Source organism: Amblyomma maculatum, chromosome 3 (assembly GCF_055883805.1).
Source record: "Amblyomma maculatum isolate TAMU_Amacu chromosome 3, ASM5588380v1, whole genome shotgun sequence".
Classification (NCBI taxonomy): domain Eukaryota; kingdom Metazoa; phylum Arthropoda; class Arachnida; order Ixodida; family Ixodidae; genus Amblyomma; species Amblyomma maculatum.
In genome coordinates, this window is record NC_139346.1 from 120,558,055 (window position 1) to 120,579,682 (window position 21,628).

A 21,628-nucleotide genomic window follows, 5' to 3' on the forward strand; every position below is an offset into this window, starting at 1 on the left:
GATGCGACAAAAGAGCGCCAGAAAAAGCATTCAGGAGTTGACGCGGGTATTGTGCTCAGAGCGGGCAAGCCAGAACCAGCCACCTGCGGAATGGCGGCTGGTTGATCTTTCCCTTTCTTTGTCGTCGCTCGTAGTGGTAAACACAAGTGGCGAAAGGCAATGCACTGTGGAAAGGATCCGGCCAGCAGCGGCAGCGTGGATGAGGCGACGGTGTGCGGGAGACAAGTGGGAAGAAAGTCTCACGAGAGGAGAGGGTTCGACAACCTCACAGAGGAAAGAGTTTTGCCGTGCTTTGTTTGTTTGTAATTTGTATTGCTAGTGGGGCCCTGGGTTAGAGGCTAGGGCCAACCTATGGGGCTGTGCCCATATAGCATATTTCCTATTGGACAGTTGATGTGTGGGGCTGGCCTCTGAAAAAGACCGCCCCTATTTCTTTGTTTTGTGAATATGTAAATCGAAATGTGATCCAAGAGAGTTCAGTCCAGTCTGAGCTGAGGCTCCATGCGTAAGCATGTAACGTAGCTGTTCTGCTTAGGCTCTAACCAGTTAGGTCGAAGAGTAAAGTAGCGCAGAGTGCTGTTTTTGTAAATTCATTTGATGTTCCAGTTTTACTCTGTATATATATGTGTCATGCTGTAAATATATGCTCTACCATCATCACCTTCAAGTATGCCTCCTGGTCTTCCCTACGCCGAACTACATAACAGGAAGTGTTTAAAGAACCTTCCGAAAAGGAACGAACGACATAAATTCTACTGGCGTCCTGCACGAATTTTCTTTTCGGCGAGGCTCTTCATTGCTTTATCGAGTTTGTGAAGTTTGTCGATGGTAATCCTGAGTGATTGCCAAAGGTAGAAGCTTTGATGAATCTAAAGGAATTTTAGAAGGACGAAGCAAGCCACTGGCAGGCTTATTATATCAATGTCTTGTGTGTGTTTGTGTTGTCTTGCAAAAGTCAGGCAATAAATAAAAAAAAATCGGGCGTAGCGCAGTTGGTAAAGCGCTCGATTGGGGATATAAATGTTGGAGGTGCGATTCCCGGTGGAGACAATGTTTATTCATTTGTTTTTAACTCTTGCTCTCGAAAGCATTACACCATCTGCCGAAAGCTCCTGCTGACAGCGATAAGAGGTTAAAAGCTTTCTCCTTAAAACATACTCGGCGTTGTTCCCAGAACTACGCCCGGTATATGCTATAAATGCGGCGGCAAATGGAGAAGCTATAATATAACTTTAGTTCGAAATCTAAACCTTGCTAGCAAGCACTAGGTAGACGTGATGACTTGAGCATGGCGAAGTGAACTGGCGGTGAAACTGAGAGCAATTAAATGCGAGCATCAGGGAGGGCAGACACGACGTGTAAATATTTTGCATTCCTATCTGATCACACAGCATGTAGAGTTCACTACAAGCTTTCGCTGCATCAATATATTGCCGGTGAATACTGCAAAAATAATATAAGTAATTTATTCCCTGTGAAGTAACTGGATTGGCAGTAAAGGCTGTTCTAACTGGATGAAAAGTATTAGCCCAGATTTAACTCAGCAAGAATTAGAGTTGCCCTCCACATAAGTTCGGTTTACGGTGTGAGCAAATCACTTAAGTAACTTTAGTGCATTAAATTTTATTTGTGCAAATGTTTATTAGAGAAGGATGAGCCGAAAGTAATATGAGCTGTACGCTCCTACTTCTTTCAGAGCTCCAACATGGGTTAAATGTCGCCTCAATACCCAGTCTGTTCTGTAGTGCGTCGCAAACCCGCGCAAGTAGCAGCAACAAGTGTAAGTTTGACTAAAAACCCATTGTTTTGTATAAACGCTGATTTTGTTTCCCTCCTGCAGCAACATGCTTTCTGCATGAAGTTATAAAAGACGTGTTCATTAAAATCGCAATGACAGGTCTGCAGAAGCGCACAACTTATTGCATGATCACTTTTTGTCTGTCTGGTCTGTTTGCTATTGAAACGTAGTGAGCTCACTCCTTACTTTTTCCGCCGTATTCATTGCTGTCTTCAATGAATCCGTTTCTTCCAGATGGCAAAGTGGTTTCGTTGCATGCGAAATATCAAAGGAATCCACTTTGACAGCCTTTTTGTTTGGACACTTCGATGTGCTATGAAACTTGGCCGCATTTCCGTACTGCTTGACATGTCAATCGTTAAGTAAGAATGGTTGTTGACCAATTGTAGGTTCTGTTAGCGCGCGTTGGATAAAGATAATTAAAAGCACTTTTTTGCACTTTACCTGGGGCGTTCGCCGTAATCCCTTCTTCCTTTAATGAGGGGTGCGTATTGCTTGGGGGGAAACAGACGGAGTTCATTACCATTCTTATACAGTATCATGTGCGTGCCTGAAAACGTGAGCCACACGTTAAAGGGAATCGCTTACGAAAGTTAGTCCATCTTTGCAATGAGTTTAAGGAACTGGGGTCTAAGAGCTCACCACCACCGTGCCGGCCTCCGATTCGACCGGTTGCCAAACACATGCTGCTGCATGCTCGTGCGAGTATCTGTCGAAACTGTAGCACCTTCCCATTCCGCCAACTTGATTAGGATTGTTAGCAGCGAGCTGGATGCTAAGATTCCAGTTGCCTTCACTCCTCAGCAGGCGGACGTCCTTACAGTTTTAATCCAACATGTATTTCGCTAGCAGTTTGAGAATTTGGGCCTCAACGTGGACGGTGGCGTAGACCGCTTACCATTTAACTGTTTGCCCGCTTAGCATTTAAAAGTTCTAATTGTAGGTGCTTCCCCTCTCACTGCGGAATTCCCAAAACACTACTGTAACCCGGGAAAATGGCGCATTTCGGACGACAGCCGGATATCTTAAAAAAAAATTGTCGATTTGATACGGAATCATTTTGCCAACAGCGCACGTGCACGGCACTGAAGAACGCTAGTTTTTCGTCCAGTCTGCGTGTGTTGAGCCATATACTTTTCGGCCCATGCGTTGGTCGCATTTATCGCCGTTGTCGCAGCCACTGGTACCGCCACCTCGACTTCACTACTGTCGTGATCGCAGCGACTGCGGACCTCATTCGAATTCTCTGCCTGAAATTTGCTCGCGTGGCAAACTCTGTAAGCGGGCATCTCTAGCCGCTCGCCGTTTCCCCTAGACCATGCACCTCCGATAGCCCCAACCTCGCCATTCTATCGTCCGCTTTATTATCTCACTTTCCCTACAAACTATTCCATGCATCTCCAGAAAATAACGTGGCATTGACTGCTGGTATGAATATCCTCATCTCAATTTCCAACCACCGCCTACTTCTAGATGTCTGCTTAGATGGTGTGTTCTTTACCACACTAACTGACGCTGTGCCTCAGATTTTCGTCCTTAGCCCTTCGTACCGCCATCGCCTGAAGAAAATTGTCACAACCGCCGCTTCATGAGCCGTTCGTGTCGCTGAGGAAGTGTCGCTGCCATCGTCATGTTGCATTGTGCACGTTCACACTGCCCGTATCAATTAATTGATCCATCGCTGCCGTCATGACATGATCCAGGCATCGACCTTGTAACGATCCATGATCTTATTGATTGCTCAACTAGCCTTAGTCCTCTAAACGTGCCGTTAAGCTCCGAAAACACTGATGTCTATCGTATTTGTCCACCACCTGAAGCTGTCATCTATATTGCTTTGGCACTCTTGTTCAGCATTCAGCACGGTATTTTGCCCATTCAGATGCTCTCCATCATAACGTCACATTCCCTCATACTATCGTGACCACCAACGGTATCGCACGTCTTTAGCTTTAGCTGCTCGACGAAGTTTTACATTACTGCATTGCGGTGGCAAGCCTGCTTCCCTTACCTGACAGCGACGTTGCGGCCCTCACGCTTGTGCCTCTCTTTCGTGCCCCTGAATTAGCTTCCTTCCTTTTGATCATATTTTAGACATTATAGCACCTGATTTGACAGCTGACGAATAAAGAGTGCTCTCCGGTCGATTCCTTTCGCACAGCAATACATTTGATTTGCGTGGTCATTTATTGAATCTTATCAAATCATAACTGAAGAACCGTCATGAGTACGTTGAAATAAGTTATCACTGCTCTTACCTAAAGCCGATCGTAAAACGTGTTTCGCTAGGCACCATTCTCGGATTTTTTCTTTCTGATAAATATATATATATATGTGTGATCTTGTAAATATCTGCACTGAAGCCATATATATACTAAACGACAATGATGCTAGCATATTTGGTTCTGCCTCAGACTGTGGGTACCTTGCCAACACAGCAACCTCTGCTCTTTAAATCCTTAAGCAATTGCCTCAGGCGAACCAGTTAGGAGTCGATACTAATAATACTAAAACCATACCTTTGAGACCAATTTCAAAACATGCCGATTTAAGCGCAGAAGGTATGTACGGCAGCACAAAAATTGAAATAGTAACCAGTACCAAAAATTCTTCGGGTCACTTGTTCGCAAAATATTCTCTGGGATATTAAAGTCGATTTCACTTGCACTAAAGTGTCAAGTGATGGGCTGCTCTAGATATGCAGAACACACTGCCATTTGGCGTACAAAAAAAATTATTTATGATTTCCTTTTTTTCTCTGACTTGTTATTGCTTTTTGATGGGGTGTTCTATCCCAACAACAAACTTGTAAAAGGTGTTCGTCCTTCAAAAAAACATGTTTAGGCTATATTTTGGTGTCCCATATAATGCTGATACTAATAATCTGTTCCTTCAAGCAGACATAATACCTGTCTGCAAATTATATTTTTATAGGCTGCGTGTAGCATTTAAGGCTGAATTAAGAGAAAACCGCTTCTTTTTCCGCAGCCTAGCCGAGCTGGAAATAAAAGCGGCTTCCTAAAATATGCGTCGCTGAATATTGGAAGGTGGTCACTCCTCATGCCAATTATTCCATGGAAAAACTGTCCCATATCATTCTTTCATTAATTAACTAAATAAATGTAGAATTGATATACATCGCTGTACATTTCGCAAGCTACGCTACGTTGTTATGAATGTTAACAACATTAAACTTTTTCATTGTTTTGTCGAGCCATGAATAATACATTTGCATTGTGTTTGTTCCGTATGGCTTTGTACCGACTAGTAAAGGGGACCGTGGGCTTTCGACAAACTGTTTTGCAGCTTTTTACCCACGGTCCCCTTCATCTTTTTGATGGAAAAATAAACGTTATTATTATATATTTGATTTCTCGGACTCACCTTTGAGCCAATCCTCCGTTCTGACCGATCGCAACAATGGGAGTCAAGCTAGCCCCATTCACTACCGACTTTCTCGTGCCTGCCTTGCTGAGCAGAAGCCATACGATAAGGTCGACAAGATGTTTACGAACAATATTATTTAGATTTCCAGCAGGGCCTCGTCAGCCACTGTCGTTGTAGTCAATAAGAAAGATCACAGTGAGAGCTTATGTATTACTCCCACTTTAATCAGATTACTGAGAAAGACGTTGCCCTCTGTGACCTGGCGGCCCACTCGACTGCTTTCATGCGAGCTATTTATTTGCTTCATATGGTTCACTGGCAGAATGAAAATAATTGTTGACAAACGGGATCGCAAGAAAGTCGTATTTCATTTACATGGCACGCCATGTGGACTCTGTAATGCTGCTGCCACCTCCGATCGCATGATTGAATCGCTCTTTCGAGGCTCTAAATAGTCAACCTTTTGCGCTACTTAGATGATGTCGTCGTTTTCGCTTACATTCACAAGCCACCTAGACCACCTGTCTACGCTCCTGGCCGCCTTATACCGCATCTGACTTAACAGAATGCCAAGAAATGCAGCTTCGGCTGGCTACAAATCAAAGTCTAGTGTTATTTTATGGATAGGATAGGTGTGTACCCAGAATATGGCAACGTTCGCAGCGTGCTCGAATTCCCTACCTTGCGTAACTGAAATGCAGTGTGATGTTTTCTCGGAGTTTTCTCCTACTTCCGCCGCTTCACTCGAAACTTCGAAAACATTGCTCGTCCCCTTACCTCGATTGTGAGCTAAAACGTGCATTTTACTTGGGGCCGTGACAAAGCCTATGCCTTCACTGCGCTTATGCGCGCCCCTACCACTTGAGCTGTTATGGCGCAGTTCGCCCCTTCAGCACCTAGAGAACTGCACATGAACTATTACATGCACAGCAGATAACTCTACGGCAGGATTCCCCATCTTCTACATTGTGCCCGCCATCCGCTCCGGCAGCATTACTTAAGAACTTTCTTTTAGCGCTGCATTTTTTTTTTCGCACAAAAATATGTCACAACTAAGCATGTAATACCTCAAGTTCTATGTCGTGAAATAATGATATTTAAAACTTTGACAAACCCTGCGTGATTAAAGGTTAAGCGAAATCATCAAGCCAAGCATGTTAATCATGAACGTACGGACCAACGACACGAACTGAATAAAAAACGCGAGAGGCAGAAGATGCAACGCACTGCAGAAAAAGCTAACTAACTGGATGTTAGGCTACAGGCTGACCGCAATCAAAACCTGAATGAACGCGGTGGGAGCAGAATGTTTTAGTTTTTGCACATTAATTGGATAAAACATACATAGACTGGCGCATCTTTTTATTCCAGCGTTTAAAACCTCTTGGCTGTGGCAAAAATGAGGTCAAAATGAAATAATAGCGAAGTTACTTATTTTAGTGTGACACTGGAAGGCCATTTTCGTTCTTGCGCCTCTAAAATTTTGCTCATATTCATGAGCATGAGCTCGTACGATATCCAGTTAGTTGAAAGAACTCCCAACATACAAATTTATAAAGCTCTCTTTAACCTAGCCGTAGCGATAAGCCTTAAATACCCAAGCTTTTTCGCCTAACGCTCCGGCAAAGCGCGATGCAAATTTAAGCCACTCATCTCAGTGCACTAGACTGACGTGCAGCCCTACTCTGCCACGTCATCTGCCAACTATGATGTACCAGAGCAGTTCGAGTGACATCTCGCGCACAGCAATGGCCCCAAGTTTGTTATTTGAGAAAAAGGTCATTAAAGGTTACCCAGCTAATATTGAGCTCGGTAAAGTGCTTAACAGTGCTCCTGTTAGGGTGTATGCAGATATCAAGCAATGCTCATTTTGATATTGCAAGTCGGGAGCTACCGATTATAACAAGCCTAGAACATTTTGAACGGCGAATTGGAAGATAACGAAATTAAACTAAATTTCTCTGGTGGTGTTTTAAGATGAAGAGAGGCGCAGCGCCCTAAGCTCAAGAGTAAACATGACTCAATACAGAAACAAAAGAAAGTCTCTACATTTCTGTTGTTTACTAAGTATAAAAAAGATTATTTTTAGCGCAAATCAAATTTAAAAATTGTTTGTCAAACTGAAGACAAAGAAATTATATCGAAGAGATACACTCTGTAGGGAAATACCAGATCATTTTTTTTGTATCCTCTGACTTGATACCGAAGGTATTTAATTTGTGTATGGGATATTAAGGAGTCAGTCTAATAATATGGGCAAATGCACTTTAATCACGAAACGCAAGCGAAGGAAGTGCGCAAAACCGGCTCACAGTCTATTCCGAGAACTCTTACTAAAATCTAACATTATTTAATTACCTATGCCAGCTTTGCGTCGCCTGCGCTTCGGCTTGGTTTGTCGCATTTTAGGTTAGGAGACGAACAACAAAATGTAGAATTATACTAGCAAAGAAAGGAAGTAAGAAGCGTAAAAAGCATTTAAATTTGATCAAGGGCTGGACTTTTCTCTTCTACCATATGTAGTAAATTCAGAATACAGTCTTCTCCTATATTACGTTACGGTAAAAACCGATTATTCCAATGTTCTGTCTGGGGGCGTATACCCATCGGCTAAATGAAAACCGATTCAAAATAGTCATTGAAGACACAGGCCGTTTCGAAATTACTGACGACCGTTTTGTTTCCCTGCTTCAAATAACGAATGCCAGATCTCGGCTTGGACATAAATCTCCAAGCCTTTACGAGAGTCGTTTTAATAAAATTACTTAACATGTGATTCATATAGAAGCGTTTTTCTTGAATTATGTCCATTTTCAGGTCTTGAGAAATGGATTTAACTAAATGGCGTGCTGCATCTGGGTATGACGTTTTAGCCTCATTCGTTTTAAAGAGCTCTTTTTTTGGGAATGAAGTTTCGTGTTACCCCACGAGTTCCTTCTGTAACGCTTTCGACGCGTTTGGGAACACGTAATTCTATATAATCTATCACTGTGTTGAACTTTTGCAGGCATCGTTTAGAGGTAGAGTTCATAAAAACACCCTCGGTAATATCATTACAGCCCTGCTATTTTGGTCAAGTACTGCACCATCGAGTGCATAAGTCGTCACCAATTTGTGTTCAGAACTACCCTCTTGGTGTTCAGACCGATACTGATATTGAGTAATGGATTCACTTAAAAACACTAGACCAAGAAGCGATCCTGCCGAATAAAAAGTTCGTCTAGGTGTGTCTATAATTTGCGTTATCTCAAGAGAGAAGGATAGGTCCAGAAGAACACGAGATGCAGCTTGCTCAGAATGACTTTCGTGATCATTGATCCGGCCAATGTTTGGGAGATAAGAATCTCTTGTCATAAATTTGTTGCGACCGAACTTTTTAGTTAGGAAACGATAAAGTAGTAGCAAGTATTCCTGAGTAGTCCCGGAGGTCGATATACTGCACAACCAAAAGGAATACACTACCACACTCTAAGGTACACACAATGCACTCCGATTCCAGTTGCTCAGAGCAGATTGCTTTTTCTTGAAATCATAGAGTCGAATAATATTTCCTCCTTTTACTTGCTTTTTACCAAGCCGATTCATACGCTCCATTCTACTGGGAGCAACACCCCGTCCTTCGACGCTCTTGCCATATCTTCGTATATTTCGTTATCTCAAGGCCTTAAATGATAAACGTTATTGCGACGTTAGTAGTTTTTCATATCTCCAACTTTTCGGTATAGCTCATCAACTGTTTCCTTCATGGCAGTCACTTCATTAGCTGCCATTGAACACAAAAAATAAGACTCAGGTTTTCTAATCGGTCTTCGGAACTTTGAATGGTAGCACTATTTCCTTTTACTTTATTCTGAAATGCCATTTCCTCGTTCTTAATGTTACCTAATGTCTTAGTGCTTTCCATTATTGTTTGCATTATCTGCTCAAGCTTTTCATCCGCAGGGGGCCTGGGCACGGATTTAACTCAATGCCAACCCTTCTGGTAAGGCGCTAGCACGTAGACTAACAATCGCTAAAGTAAGAGGACATGGCACAATAAGCAACACAAATCCCTAATTTTAAAGGATGAAGTATCGTCTCTCATCTGCAGACAAGCGAAAACGAACTTTTTGGGGAATATGCTGCCATGTGTGCCATGCCATGCCATACACAAGCGAGTCCGAGAGGGTACGAGTGTCAGGTTACATAGGAATCAGTCAACGCCGTGGAAGACACCGGCTGGTAGATGCTGCCGATGCTTTAGTTACAATTTCTCGATATTGGTTAGAACCGCCAGTCAAGGTCGGGGGCTTCAATAGGCCACAATCATCACCGCCAGCTCGTTACAGTGACAAGTAAAGATTATTGGTTGAGACTCAACAGCAGTAATTTAGGTGAACTGTTATATTTACATCGGTAACACAAATTTCAAGAAGCGCCTAAATTATACACTCTTTATTTTTTTACCGAAAAATGCAGTTAAAATGTTGCTTCCGTGGATGGTTCTGTGGAAACTTCTACCCCGAAGCAGCTTTCAACTGTGTCGTTTGCAACGCAGGTGCCATTAACGCAAACTCCAATCTTTGCTTGGCACAATGGTTTTTCAGATGCCAACTGCACCGTCACTTCTTCAAGGGTCTCGTTCTGAAAATAAAAACATGAAACCAATTGTCTCCATGCAATAAAAGCCAGTGCGCTCAGGGCTTTCGTCTACTGTAAACATGCTGCGTGTGATCATCGCCCTATTACTCGAGCATAAATACGTGTGAATTATTAAACGCGAAGATTCCTTACAAAAAGTTCACACTTTGAAATTCTAGGCACGCAGCCCCCGAAGATCTCTAGTGCACAAGGTCGCAGGATACAAATAACTTTTGAGCTGGTTACTATTACGCCATCACTTCTGTCAGCGCATGAAAAAGAGAATTACCCGATAGACAAGATTTGTCCGTCTGTCTCTTTCCGTAGTTCTCAGAGGTCTGCCAGGGGACGCAATACATCTGGTGTTTATCAATACTGATTTCATTTTTTATGCGAAGCATATTGCTAGAGGTAAACCACAGCCCTTCGTGACGGTTACACGCCGTATAAAAGAATCTGGAATGCTACGTCACACTACGTGATACGCTGACATCACGACAGAGGAGAGACGGGGGTCCAGCTCGCGCCGTCGGCTGCGGTTGCACGCCGTGCGGACCACGTGGTATGGTGACGTCACACCACGTGATACGCTGACGTCACGACAAAGGAGAGAGGGGGACCGGCTCGCGCCGTCGGCTGCGGTTGCACGCCGTGCGGACCACGTGGTATGGTGACGTCACACCACGTGATACGCTTACATCACGACAGAGGAGAGACGGGGACCGGCTCGCGCCGTTAGCTGCGGTTGCACGCTTGTGCATTCCAAGTTTAAACCGTGTAAAAGCACGTGTAACCAAGGAAAGAAAGGTTTAGCCAAGTGTAACCATGGAAAGCCGAGTTTAGCACTCAATATGCTTCGCATCTGACCAGGCTTAACCAAGCTAAGCCTCAGCCATTTTTTTATCTAATGTTTCCGGTTTCGTGTTCTGGACACTGTAGAATGCTTTTTAGCTCAATGCTATTTTGTGTATTCTTTTTTGTGTCGTACATCAGCCGGAAAGTTCGTTACTTCGGCAGCGCTTTTTCGTCACCTTTGAGAAATTCCAAGTACTGTTGTGTTGGGATAGCAAAACAATCATTTCGAACCCCAGAACTATTAGTGTTCATATTCACACAGTAGGCAAGACGTTCATGCGTTATAAGCAATTTCCATTGCTTTCGTGTAGAGACTAGGGGTCGTATTGTTCGCTCATGACATTACCTTCTTATTCTCTATTTCCTAGCATATTCTTATTTTATTGCCTAAAAAAAACAAAGCAAACATTTTTTACAAAACAGAATAAAATATTAGAACGCCTTTAGCTGTATCAAATATGCCAGAACAGTTCCAAGCTTGTTCTGATGTTTGTTTGTAGGCACTGTGGTGTTTTGAAAAAGAGGGTGAGGAAAGACAGGTACGTTTACCGAAAGAAAAGCGGTTTTCTGCACGGTACTGGGGAAGGGGGTGAGGGGATATAAATGTGAGGGATACAGGGAGTTGCGGGATTTATGAAGTCAGCATAGCGTGCGGCAAGATCACAAATGTGAAGTATTTGAATGCTGTTTACTGTTTTTTTGTGGTACGAAATGCCTGATGATTGGCAACCCACTCCTGTTCGTTTCCTCACGATGGGAAATAATGTTCAGAGCGACACTGACAGATAGTGAATAGTCGACCAGTGTGGATATTTTCGCTCTATTACCTACAGCGCCAGCAATGCTAGCCTCGGTCCTATAAATTATATGACGTAGCCGTGGTGGTCGTCAACGGATTGTCTTCTCGCCCTCCAGCATTTACCGGAATAGTGAGAGGAAAGGTGACTCAAATATGGAGGTGAATGGTGTACAAGAGGAGACTGGTGTAACACCCCAGGAGAGCGGTTAGGCGCAGCGGCGCAAGCGTTGTCAAGCGGTGGCTTTTGATCATCTCCATTACCTTATGTATAAGAAGCAGCAAATGGTTAGCTTCTGAACAAGCTCGCTTCTGCAGTAGTGGCCGTCTTAGGTCAGGCAAATTCGCAAATGGCCACGGAAATGCCAGGAATACAGCAAAGGAGAAGCGATGTACTTCCAGCCAGAATGCGTGACTAATGGAACACAGGACGAATCATTAGAGTGATAAATACCCTGGCATAAGGTGCGGGTGGTTATAGCGGAATGTGCTCCTCTTTGATGTTTCTGAACTCGGATATCAAACGCACACGCTCTGCTCATACTGCGAAGAGGCAACGTAAAGGTGTGCGCTTAAGCCAGAAAGTTGCGCTGCGACAGTAAACATCTGATCAGCGAGGACTGAATCGAATGCAGTTCACACATGTGGCGTAACCGTTTGTTGTCTAATTACACCCATATTTATTAGCATGCACTCGCAAAATACATTTGAATTGGTAAGCAACATGGCGGATATATACAGTGACCTTGCTCTCGTCGGCCTTAGAAGTATGTCTGGAGTGGACCAGTAGAGTCAGTTTGTCTTGCCAAAGACAAGACATTCTACAAATCCCGCCAAAATATTTGAAGATATCATTCATGGGAATACATTTGTGAATAAAATATACACCTTCAGATATACAGCTGCTTTTAGTACGCATCACATGAGATATTTATCCATTTCATTCCATCTGTGCCGTCCTGACTAATGTGAGTGCTCTACGACGTCTTCAATTTCGAAGCAAGGTCACTAGCCAAAGATATCGTCGCCAGGTGACCGATCAGAATTGGCCCGCATAAAGTAACGTGGCTTGTATACTCGCTTTCCTGTGCCGCATAATAATTTATGCTCTCGCATCAATAATCTGCGACAGCATTTGCAGCGATGTTCCCAAACCGACCCATATATTTAATTCTACTCCTTCAGTAATGCTGGCCCATGTGTACCATTATTCGAGTTGGTATCATAGCTGTAACTATATAGTGAGCAAGATAGTTTTAATAAATTGTATTGTATTCCGTTATACCTCTTCTAATATATATTTAGCCGTAGGTTCGAAACTTGCCGTGCCACTTAGTCCTCAGTGAGAATTTCTGGTACGCATGTGCAAAGAGCTCAAATGAAGAAATATTTATCGCGCCAACACGTGAGAGAGAAGCCATTGAGAAGATGATATTTATTCAGGCCATGCAAATATTGACACTGACGAGGGAAGCATGGTCATAATAAATGACACATCAAACGCGAAGCGCGAAGCATGTGAACCGGTGCCCGGCAAAGAAATCGCGTACTGCTGAACCTTTTCGATGGAGTCTCCGTGATTCTTCAAGGCATCTATAATTTCTGCGATTTTGTCCTTTGATAACTACTTTCGACCAGCGCCATAGTTGTACGAGCTACGGCATTCAATTGCCTGCAGCAGAAGTCTATTTACTCTTCGCCGATTTGGCTCTTTTACCATAACTGTCGAACTGTTTGGTACATATAATAGAACCGTTCCGGTAAGCCGAGGAATGGAGCTATATTTAAACTTTTAGGCCATTTTAATCGCCCCATGAAATATTGTTTCACGTGTTTATATATGCCCCCTGGATTGTTCTTTGCGTTTCTAGACTATCAACTACGCTTTTTCGCCTGGTTTATATGGGCTTCAAAATGGCTAAGGCGCCACCAAAATTTGCCGTAACATCGTTGAAAAATATTTTGTCAAAATGTTCTCCTCCTCACTCCTCGGTGCACAGGCGCCATTCCCGCGCCTTCTTTATTACGATAGTCCACTAACCGTTGCACTCGTGGTGCACCACAAACTAATATCCCGTCTTATGACCTCACTGTGTCCTGGGCTGACAGAATCCGCAGTTCGCAGGTGTAAAATAATGGGAGAAAATAATATCGCTTTCTGTTCAGTTCAGTTCAGTCGTTCAGTCGTGTTCGACTCTTCGTGACCCTATGGACTATATCACGCCACGCTTTCCGGTCTCTCACTCTCTTCCTAACATCACATAACTTCATCTGCAGCGCATCGAGGATGCCATCTAATCATCGCGTTCGCTGCCTACCCCTTCTCCGGTGACCCTCAACCTTTCCCAACATCGTCTTTCTCCAGCGACTCCTCTCTTCTCATCAGATGAGCAAAGTAGCTGAGCTTTAACATTAGAATTTGACCCTCAAATGAGCAGTCAGGGTTTATGGTCGACAATATCGACTGATTTGATCTTCTGGCCGTCCAAGGAACTCCCAAGATTCTCCGCCAGCACCACAATTCAAACGCGTCAATTCATCGGCACTCAGACTTCTTCACAGTACAACTCTCGCATCCATACATCACAACTGGAAAGACCACCGCACGAGTTATACGGATTTTAGTTGACAGTCTAATGTGTCTGCTCTTTACTAGGTGGTCAATGCTAGCCATGGCTCTCTTTCCCAGAAGCAGGCGTCTCCTAATTTTATGGATGTGGTCTCCTTCCGGGGTAACCTTGGAGCCTAAGAAGAGAAAATCTGTGAAAGCTTCCACTTCTTGTCCTGCAGGACTTGACAGGGCAAGACGCCATGATCTTTGTCTTTTTATTGTTCAGTTTAAGCCCAAACTTCTCTCTTCTTATACGCGCGTCAGAAGTCACTGGAGCCTGACTTGGACCTGTCTCAGCAACATGTGAAACACATTACGAATAAATAGAAGGTTAAAGTTATATTGGACTACTATTGCAGGATTTCATTTCATGGCCGCATTTTCAGCTCCCACTGTCTGTCACGGGTTCCGTCCACTAAGGTTTCAGGACGACATCCAAAAATGCCTTAGTGATTCTTAGAGGATTTTCGAAAATATTGTTAACGTTTTTACAATGTGTTAGTCCTCTCTGCCAAAGTTTGTTTTATTTGACACGTACAATAATAAAACTGCTACATAATTGTGACGTTAAGGCTACAGTACACTGAAAAATGTTCTAGTTATTCTTAGCGGATTCTTGAAAGTTCTTGTGAGCTGTTGCAGTAAGTATGAGTTCTAAATAGCCTAACGTGACGCCGTAGTAACTAAGAACGGTCTTTTAATTTGCTATCTGCAATACAGACAATGTGAAGCTCAAATATTACTTGTCTGCGTGAGCCTCTAGCACGTCCGCCCCACCCATTTTCATCCACCTTTCGGAGATGTAAAGGAGGGGACACATGTGCGAAAAGCGAGTTGGATTAGCTGCGGCGCGCCGCTCTGAACGTCGTCGCAACGGCCTATCGCAGCCCTTCGCCTGCGTCCAGCAGGTTAGATGTAGAAGACGGGCCGCGTGCGGCAATCCCAGCGATGGGCGGCGGCAGCCAATGGGAGCGCGAACAGCTGCAACGTCCCGTTGACCTAGGAGGGCTGTGTTGTGGAGCCGTGGAGTACACCTCTCGGCTCTGCCGTCGATGTGCTGTGCTGCCGAGCATCTGAAAAATGGTTTAGTACTGTTTCTTACCTGCATCTTACTTGTACTCACCTATGGGGCTGAAACGTGGAGGTTAACCAAGTGGGTTCTACTTAAGTTGAGGACAACTCAGAGGGTTATGGAACGAAAAATTGTAGGGGTAACATTAAGATATAGAAAGCGTGCTGAGTGGGTCAGAGAATAACTCAAGTTACAAACATTCTAGTGGAAATTAAGAAGAAATGGGCATGGGCAGGACATCAAGTGCGAAGAGAGGATAACCGATGGTCGCTTAGGGTAACAAATTGGATTCCAAGGGAACTAAAGTGTAGCGGGGGACGGCAGCAAGTTAGGTGGACGGAAGAGGTTAAGACGTTCGCAGGGGTCAAGTGGATGCAGCTAGCACAGAACCGGGTTAGTTGGAGAAATATGGGTGAGGCCTTAGCTCTGCAGTGGGTATAGTTAGGCTGATGATGATGATGATTGTTTCTTCATGTAAATAAAAAGTCACTGTGTAGAGGACTGTCAACGACGAGTAAATTGTGAAGACCACTGGCCAACACTGAAGTGCTGTTACGAGAGATAACTGCGGCACAAGCGAGTTTTTTCACACAACCACTGCTGTTGCCCGGTAGATCGCCAAACGACTACTCGCTCTGCTGCTGAATGCGCCATGCAAAGCGTGCTTAGGTTTATTTTATTATAGCTGATGGCCTTTCTCGTACATCGGCGACGCAATTCGATCCTTTACTACAGCGTCGGCCCGTTCTGAAGCGCGGTCTACTCCCTCTACGATGCGAAACTGGCCAGGCCTTAGGTACGGATCAGTGAAGCGGGCAGCAACGTGGCCGAAAGCCTCGTATGTGTGCAGGCATGCTGTTGTTCTTGCACGAGTACAGCAGGCAATCCTTCTGATAACATCGCTGTTTTGTCTTTTGTGCGAGCGTGAAGTCATGTGAGGTTCATCAAGCCAGGCAGTCTTGTGACTTCGCTGCGCTGTGACACCGCCGGCTGTGGGCGGAGCTTGAGGGAGTTCGCTCGCCGGACGCACGGTGCTCTATGTTACCCAGCTGACACTGCGGCGGCAGTTCGCAAGCGACGTGCGCTGCCGCACGCCGGTCAAGCTTTCGCACATTTGTCCCCTGCTTAAACATATGGCGAGTTCGCCGCAATTGGAAAGAAAATCTCGGCAATTCAAACACAAATGACGACGTAGTACCACATGGCGGATTTCTCTGCAAGATGTCTTCTATATATTTTCTATATTGACTTCAAGCGCTACAGCATTCAAACTGTTCGTTTAGGAAAGGCGCACAGAAAACATTTGCACTCATGACATCGCTGCGGTAAAAATGCCAAAGCTTAGTTTCAAGGGCATGAGCGGCGTGAAGTGCGACGTAGTAGACTACACTTTGCGACAGCGTATTATTTATTTATTTGTTTACAAATACTGCTGTCACTCTTGTTAGAGATATAGCAGGAGTGGGGTATACAGAATTTCAATACAATATCAGGTAACATGATTAGGTATTTCTTTCTAAAATTGGTTAGTTGGCAGTAAACGCAGAGAGCCATCTAAGTTATTTCACAATTCAATCGTCTGTGGGAAAAAGAAAACTTAAAGCAATCTAAAAATGGAGTGAAAGGAACTATGTTCAGTGGGTGAGCCGTCGCGTAACCCGTGCTGTGGGTGCGATCAATGTTATGGGCGTTTCAATGTTACTTGATCCGCATACAATTTTATGCAGCATGATTAGGTGGTCACACGTGCGACGGAACGGCTGCGGCTCTAGTGATAATGCACGCGCTTGAGATGACGGTGAAAGCATGCGGTCGTAGCGGCTGTAAATGAATCTGCTGGCCTTTCTTTGAACAGATTCTATTTTAGTGATGTCGTTTATGAAATGAGGCGACTATATATTTTCGAAAACAAACACCACCCAAAAGACGAAAGAGATTTCATTTCAAGAGCTTTATGAACTTCAAGGTTCACCATCGGCCCGTACATTTCGCCGTTCTGTCCAGGCGGGGGCTTGTAGCGGACAGCGACGCTGCAAAGCGGTGGAGCTAAAATCGGCTTTTCCTGCTGGCAAAAAAAAAAAGAGTGGAATAGGTTTGACCTAATAATCACTCTTATTTTTTTCGGTATGCTCCGAGTGCTATTTATTACTGTGTAAGGATCTCTCATACGTACCATATTTAGCATGTTCCTTCACGTTCGCGTTTGCATGTGTTATTTTCTGCCTCGAGGCGCTCTTGCACTGTGTTGTTTATGCCCAGTTGTGAGAATGTTTCCGTCGAGGTGTTGACGAGTAGTCCAAGAGCACATTTGTAGGCTTTCCTCAGGATTGCCTACAGTTGCTCCTTTTCATGTTTGAGCGCAATTTGCTAACGGAGACCATATACAATGCGACTTACAACGGCGAAATGTACCAGCCTACATGTGTCCAGCTCGGAGATGCCTCATCTTTTGTTGGAGATTCTTGCGATCATCCGCGAAAAGCAAGACGCCCGAATGCTGTGTGATATCAGTGCGTGTTAAAGAACCACAGGTAGTCAAAATGTCTGGAGCCCTCCGCTACAGCCTCTCCTCTAGGCTGAGTCGCTTTGAGAGTGAGCGACCCGCATGGCATGCTTCCGCCGGGCACGTGCCGAGGAGAAGGAACTGCGCCGGCACGAGAACTTCGGAACGCTGGAGGCTTTCGCCTTGACCGGACGGTGCCGTCGCCACCTTTTCAGATTCTCCTCAAAGAAATGTGGTCGTGGTCGCCCCTGCCTGGCGGCCTCCACTTTTGTGGTGACCCGAAGAACCGTGCCTTACCCTGAGCGGTGTCCTAGGATGTCATATTGGCAAGGCCCGGCTTTCGACCTGCAGCTTCCGACGTTCCGGCCTGCAGGCATAGGCTAGTGGTTCGGTCAACTGGACGCTGCGATGCGCCAGAACTGAATCACCATTCAGCTGTTCAAGCACGCAGTTCTCTCCAAACTTTTAACACCCGACCCTACTCGCGGGCCCTGCTTCGAGTTGCCTGCCATACAATGAGCTGCCTTGCAGAATACGACGTTCACTAGATGGGAGCGATTTTTTGATCATGGCCTCAAACTCAGCACAATACTCAGACTTGTCTTTCGATGCTCCTCTGCGATCAGAAATAATTTCAACGGTATGAGTCACATATTTCTCAAATTTCGCGAGTGTCAAACCAGAAGGAAGGCGGACAGGCTCTTCTGACACGTTCAGAGCCCAGAGGTATGCGCGGCCATCCTCCGCCTCCACGACCGGAGCGTGGCATCAAAAGAATTTTTTTTTCACTCTATTCGAGACCTCGGGCTCGACGACTACTGAATGTTTACCCATGAAGGATTCAGATGACTTCACGGGGAAAAACTCCGCCGTCATCGCAGGCAGCAGCACATCTTCCTTCAAGGCGAGACCTCCTTGATGACTCTGAGACATGTTATCTACTAATGCGAGGATAATGTTCGGCTGCAAACAAATTTCACCGGCACTAAAGTCTATAGTCGCACCACACTCGCACACAAAAAGTGAACACCTAAGATAACGTCATGTGTGGCACGTCTAAATACAACGAATTCTGTCCTACAGCATTCGTCACCAATAACAACAGAAACTGAGCACAGGCCAACCGGAACTATAGTTTCACCCCCAGCTCCACAAAACGTACTGTTTTTGTCCCACACAAACATACCTTTCTGTCGAAGGCGATTCTTAAACGAAAAGCTCATAACTGACACAGCGGCACCAGTGTCAACCAAAGCATCCGTTTTAACATCCTCTATACACATTGACACTTTGTGTATTAGGATGACGATAGGTAGAGGTATGCGTGAAATTGACCGCCAGGCGACCTTACCTCCATCGGTCGCACCACCTAGTTTCCCAGCGGTGGAGAAACAAAGCGGCGACATGGGGATGGCGAACGGGGTTGTCGCGGTGGGGGAGTGATGCTGCAATCGGACACAGGGGAGTCATTCCTTGCGTGGCGTTGAGGGGAATAGGGTCGATAGAAGGTAGCGGGTGGCTGCTGCTCCCACTGGGCACCATTCGTGAAGCGCGGTGCTCGTTGGACAGGGGGTCGGGTAAATTGACGACGCGGGCAAAAGCGGGAGATATGTCCGCTGTCCCCACAGCCGTAACATACGGGTAGCTTGCGGCTCTGGTAGTTCCCTTCAGGTTCCCTTGGAGCCGAGATGGGGCGACAGAAGCGCGACGAGGAGCACCACGGGGCACTGTTGGAAATAAGAATGCGATGTTGGTTGCAGGTCCGCTCCACGTCGTTGTTGTAAGATGGTTGGTTGTTATTTTGTGCAGCCCATGGCGTGCGTTGTTCCCATACGGACATCGATGTCGGATGGTAGGGAACATCGAAATTTGTACGTTGCCGCTGAATATCCAGCTCCTCGCGTATAATACTCTTGACCATAGAAGCGATGTCTACAGCCTCAGGAATGTCGATACCGGCAACAGTTGTCACATTTGAAAGACGGCCAAATTTGGACGCCATGCGATGGGCCTTTAATGCCTGAAATGCCCGGCATTGCTTGATGACATCTGCAACTGTTGCAAGGGTGTCCCGCGAAATAAGGAAGCTGTACACATCCTCAGCAATCCCCTTGAGAAGGTGCCCTACCTTGTCTTCTTCTGACATCTGCCGATTTACAATGCGACAAACTTTCAATATTTCTTCGATATAACGTGTGCATGTCTCACCGGGCAGCTGGGCTCTGTGGGAAAGCTGATGCTCAGCGCGTTCCTTCTTCGTAAGGGTATCCCCAAAGGAATTCGTAATTTGTTCAACAAATCGGTCCCAGGTCGTCAGGATTTCTTCATGGTTATCAAACCACGTCAGGCTCGTGCCAGCGAGGAAGAAGACCACATTGTACAGACGTGCGATCGAGTTCCAGCGATTGTACTTGCTGCATCTCTCGTAATGTCGGAGCCATTCCTCAACGTCATCTTCGGGCTCAGCGTGGAACGTACGCGGCTCTTGCTGGTGGGGAAAGGCTGTCGTCTCTCCAGGTCGTTGTTCATGAGTCTGCGTCGTGCGGGTGGTAGTCATTTAAATGTATTGTTGAAGAGGTAAAGGTGGCAAACCTGCTACACGACGGCGGCGATGAGGTACTGGCGGATCCAGAACGTTTTTACCCAGCGCCTAGCACCAAATGTAACGGATGAAATGGTTTTAACACAGGTGAACGGACGCACATGGCTCAGAAAAACCCGGCCCAGTCGTTGTTGTTGTTGTTGTTGTTGTTGTCCAAATAACTTATGGCACATACCCACAGAGGGGGATCGGCCAAGAATTGGGTAGCAAAGAATTTTTTTATTTTTTTTTAATATACTTGCATAAAAAGAAATATATATATATATATATATATATATATATATATATATATATATATATATATATATATATATATATATATATATATATATATATATATATATATATATATATATATACATATATATATATATATATATATATATATATATATATATATATATATATTAATAATAATTTGAGGGGTAGAGGAAACGAAACAAAATGGGAAATAAGTGAAATATAATATGAAAAGTGGTAACACTCACGGGAGATTGACACTATATTTGTAGGACAAGTGATGTTTAAATATTTAGCAAGGAAAACGATTTGAGTGCAGTAAAAAATTTTGCATGGCGGTAAAAATAGACCTGTGACTGTGCCCAAGGATGGTGGCGCCAAATGATAACAATGTCGGGCTGCTTAAACTAAGGCCAAGCTGTTGCAATGGCCTTTCCATCAACTGTTTTCTCAGCGTAGTAAAGCGGCGGCAAAACAATAAAAAGTGATCTAATGTTTCTTGTTCACCGCAAAATGCGCAGACGGGAGACATTGCCAAACCAGACCTGTGAAGATAGAAATTTAAAGGTGGGATGCGGCATCGCAGCCTTGTTAGTGAAATCTCAAGTTGCCGTGAATGACATAATTTTCTATTCCAAGAATAATTTAGATGCAGGTAGTCCTCAGATCTTAAAAGATGTCCGTTTTTCATATTTAATAGAACGTTTCTTCGAAACCTCGCTGCGGTGATGTACGCGGTCGCCGGAAGGATAGATAATACGGGGCCATTAAGGGACTCTTTTGCTAAATTGTCAGCATATTCATTTAAATCCACATTGCTGTGGCCTGGTACCCATACCATATGTACAATTTTCAAATGTTTTGGGATCAGGGAGACAAAGGTTTTAACTATTGATGAATCCACCGACGAAGAGAGAGATGAACACAAGGATAGAGAGTCGGAAATTACTGCCACTTTAGAAAAAGAGGAGTCTAATTTACGTAGAGCGAGTACCACCGCCAGAAACTCCGCCTCAAAAATTGGGGTGAAGTCCGGAAGCCGGACAGAAAAAGACCAGTCTAAATGTGGACAATATATACCCACTCCCGCCTTTTCATTACTTTGAGATGCGTCAGTAGCTACAACTAAACTAGCAGAAAGACT

General features: G+C 44.7%; 1 long non-coding RNA gene across 1 annotated transcript in view; it reads right to left on the reverse strand.

Moving 5' to 3' along the window:
* Window positions 1–9,601: 9,601 nt before the first annotated feature.
* LOC146195833 (uncharacterized) overlaps window positions 9,602–21,628 on the reverse strand; it is a 48,930-nt gene continuing 36,903 nt past the window's right edge. The window contains exon 4 of the long non-coding RNA XR_014705602.1: window positions 9,602–9,808. This is a non-coding gene — a long non-coding RNA (uncharacterized LOC146195833). The remainder of the gene's footprint in view (window positions 9,809–21,628) is intronic.